The sequence below is a fragment of the Rhyacophila brunnea genome, unplaced genomic scaffold (assembly GCF_057557595.1).
Source record: "Rhyacophila brunnea isolate RB1 unplaced genomic scaffold, BYU_Rbru_1.0 scaffold_12, whole genome shotgun sequence".
Taxonomy (NCBI): domain Eukaryota; kingdom Metazoa; phylum Arthropoda; class Insecta; order Trichoptera; family Rhyacophilidae; genus Rhyacophila; species Rhyacophila brunnea.
This window is the reverse complement of record NW_028232774.1, coordinates 17,347,886-17,352,214: the sequence shown is the minus strand read 5'-3', so window position 1 is coordinate 17,352,214 and position 4,329 is coordinate 17,347,886.

Here is a 4,329-nt window from a genome sequence, read left to right as displayed (position 1 = left end):
TTGAAAATGTAGAGAAATCTTGCGTCGGTAAAACAGGAAGTTTGCTCAATAAATCACGGCAACTGTGCTAACAATAACAATCGTATTTCGGGACAGTTTTGGTAATAAATTAAAATAGTAATCGATATAGTTAATTATTTGTCAGTAAGTCGCATTGTTGACAGGCGTTTTACAGTCATGTGTATGTGAAATTTTAGTAGGAGGCTTGCCATAACTTGAAGTGACTCATAATAATAATATAAGTAACAGTCTATTGTACGACATCTTCTTGGCTACGTGAAGGAAGGCGCTGTTGTCGACTAAATGGGAGGAGCTTGTTAGTTCATAGTGGAAGTGCGGTTAAAAATAGAAGGAGCATGTTAGTTCACAGTTTTAACACGTAGCCAATAAGATGTTGTCATAGAGTAGATACTTAATAGTTCCTTCCAAACCGAACATATCACGACGCCCTACGATTGATCCGAAGCATCAGCAGTTGTTTACGCCTGGAAATGTCTCAGGAACAGAGTTCCAAAACTGAGGTCGCCACACACTCAAGTGTGCTTTGACTGAGTTTAATGAGAATTAATTTAAAAGCGTCGCTTAGGAGCAAAACGGCCAAAGAAATAGATAGGTACTTATTGACACCGCGAAAAATGGTATCAATTAAATTAGTTCCACAGAGACATCTGTTTAGACCGAACCATTATAGACATACAATATAGTTAACCTGGCGGCATTACGATTCATGAAACTATAAAGGCTATTTTACAAGAGTAGGTAAAAGCCATGGGTCACCGGCTATCGACCACCTTGTGCAAACTATGCGTGACATGGCTAATCTGAGCGCGCCAAACACGAACACCATGACACTGATCACACGCGTTGGAGAATTCCAGTCGCTCACCAGTCATCTTGCGCTTTCACCCTATGGAAGGCGTAATCTTGATGAACAGGCAAGCCAAGTTGATTTTTTTTAGGTATCCGTAGTCCGTGGACGAGCCAGGTCGAACTGTTATGCATAAAATCAAGTAGATAACAGATTCTAATTAGAGAAACCGCAACTTCCTCTGATAACAACAGCATCCTCTTTGATATCGATAATATTGTTAATTAAAATATTGATTCAATTATTCTAATTATTTCCAGAAAACCACAAACAATAATATAATGTTATTTGTGCTGATAATTAGAAGTTTCTAGAATATTATTTCTTTCCATATATGTACCATTGCCCACGTAATTAATTTGTTAGTTCTCTGTCAACCATTGTACCACTTGTATTGTAAGCTGGCTCTCGGTCAGTTGTAATATCTGTATTACTGTAATTCTTCTCCGTTTAATAAATCGAAACATCTATCAAAAGTTCTTCTCTTTCAATTTGATATCTCCTGTGAAGTTTTCCGCTCTCTTTTCGCTATTCCCGACAAAACAAAAGAGACTTTAAAAGAGTCTTATTTCCATAGTCCTCCGTATAATAATAAAATAGCAAATAATACGTTTACACGTATAAAGACTATTTAAATTCGTAATTACAAAAACTAAAAGAACTAGTGAAAGTGATAATCTATTTTACTTAAACTACTCCGCTTTTTGGGGACGTAACAAAACGACGCAGATGTATGGTTTACTCTCTGATCTACCCGTGACTTATAAAATTATACCACCACATGCCCTGTATCCACCGCCAGGACCTGTTCTTGAAGCTTAGTATACGATTTCTCTCAACTTTTGTAAGGTGCCATGTCTCGCTACCGTAAAACAAAGAGTGAGAATGCAAGCGTCGAATAGGTGGCATTTAAAATAATGTAAAACACGTACATAATAATTAATAGTTATGGAATAAAAAGATTATGTTATAAATTGGTTGATAATTTTATGAAATTAATTGAATAACAGATACATTATAACTTGAAGAATTTGTTATTTCTACTGCCATGTCTTTCCATTTTAGTTTCGAAGTCAAATTTGACAGTCCGATACTGGGTCGGGATAAGGAATATTTCTCTCGATTGATAAAGGAGGCCATCGAAATCCATGGAAACCCTGAAAATATTAATAGTGATGATGGGTTACGGTTAAAAACGTCATTGCTTCCGGCACTGTCAGGAAAATCCAATATTCGTTCCAGTATCTCTGGTCGTAACGATTGACACATTACTCTGAGCAACGTTTGCTCTTACCAAATCGGATTCCTTTTGGCATTCTCAGAGCGACGTTTGCATTCAAACACCTACACTACACATGACACATATCTCTTGATAATGGCCTCTGCGACGAGCCCGAAACGTCGAGGAAAAAAGGAAGAGGTACACGCGGCGGAAACCCAATAATCTACGATAAAAAAACAACCGTGAAAGTCTATATAATAGTATATCAATCAACTGTAATCGATTCCTACTATAAAATAACACGAAATGTTGGTATCTGTCAAATAAAACCTTAGTTAAAGTATCAGTATTATCTGCCTAACCTAACCTAATCTAGGTTTAATATTGTATTGTAACAAATTTCAATGTCCCAATATATAATTTTAATAACAGTATTATCTTTACTTTAATAAAGATTCCAATAATATTAAATCGTGTGTATATTTAGTACCTATAAAACATATTTTTCAAATTGTATGTATTGCATCTAAAAAATACATTAAAAAAAGTCTTGTAAGTAAAAGGTATGGTACTACTTATTTAAATTTTTAAAAAGAATGACGTGAGACCTAAAAATATGCGGCATATTTATATAAATATGAAATGAAGTCTTTGGGCTATTAACAATGAATTATTTATAACAACTGGCTAATTGGCCAAATGCTTTATTTTGTAAATTTCTTCAAGATGGCGGCCCGGAAGCCATTTCAATACTGCAAACATTACGCAATGTTATCTTAGAGGCCCGCATTTTGTTTTAAGTCAGACATATTATCACTTAGTATTCGAATTCGATTATAAATTACACCAGCTGAATTCACAAACCGTCGAAAGAAAACAATTATTCGGGTGGTAAATGGCGAAAAATGAAGTAACATGCAATATTCGTTACTAGCTTATCTTAATTGACTGTGCTTAAATGTACTTGACCGATAAAAATGAAACTAATTAGTATTCATTGTGTGTGATGTATTTACATATTTATTTATTACCTAGATTATTACAATGAGATACTCACATGTTACAATTAGGGTATACACCAAGCAGCGCTCGAAATGGAAAAGTTTACGAACCGGAGCGCTCGACAAATTTTCTGAAGATATTTACATAGTCATCAAATCGTTTGTGTATTAAGTGTGTCAGATTTTCTATTCTATGGCCTATCTAGCTCAGATGGTCAACATATTTTTTCTACGAGATGGAGCGATAATTTTACAAATTTCACGAGCCGGAACAGCGCTCCGGTGCGTTCCGTTCCATTTCGAGCCCTGACACCAAAGTATTGAAACTTTTGAATATTACAAAAATGCAGTGTTTCATTGTAAAGCAATAATGATGATATTATACTAAATTTATGCAGTTATGCAGTATGACTATTTAGCAAAATTTGGGACTCAAATTATTAGTTTGTAGAAAAAGTTTTTAAAATAGTATTTGTTATCTCTAATAAATAGTTAATATCAGCTCATAACATCATCTGGTGTAGTGGCGTAACGAAAGATAAGCGCCCTCGTAGTTCCATTCATCCGGAGGCGTTCCCGGTGAGGTCACAATGATTTGACAATGTATGTGATTTTACTACAAGACTGTTTCACTACACTACTGTCATTGGACCTCATCACCTAATGTAGCATAATACCCCGTTTTAACGTGCATGAATTAACTGCTGACAGTATGTATTATCGCGGCCATAACAAGAAAATGCACGTGTAATCATATATTGATGTATTGACACCTCATCATCTTCTTCTGTGTATGGCTTCACAATAATAATATGTTATTGTTGAGAAACACTTGCGCACAAAGCGGAAGATCGAGAAGGATGGAAAGTCTTGGTCGCTCAAAGGATGACGAAATTCAAATGTGATCACGATCCTCAGCCGACCTTGTACGACCAAGAAGAAGAAGAAGAAGAATCAAATATTATCGTGCAAGTAGCAAAATTGCATGCATGAATCAAATAAGTTCGGAAGTTTCTGAATTTTCACGCGACAGTTGGGAATTGTTCGATATCTGCGCCTGCGCAGTAGGACGATAGTGGCGAACCTGCCGAAAAAATTAGCTACACCGCGCAGAGACGCATTTTGAGGTTAACCGATTTTCACGATCTGTCAAATAGCGGTACACAGTCAGCACCTGTAAACAGTTATTATCGCGATAGCTTAGAATACACACTATTGGTGCAAGTAAATAGATGCAC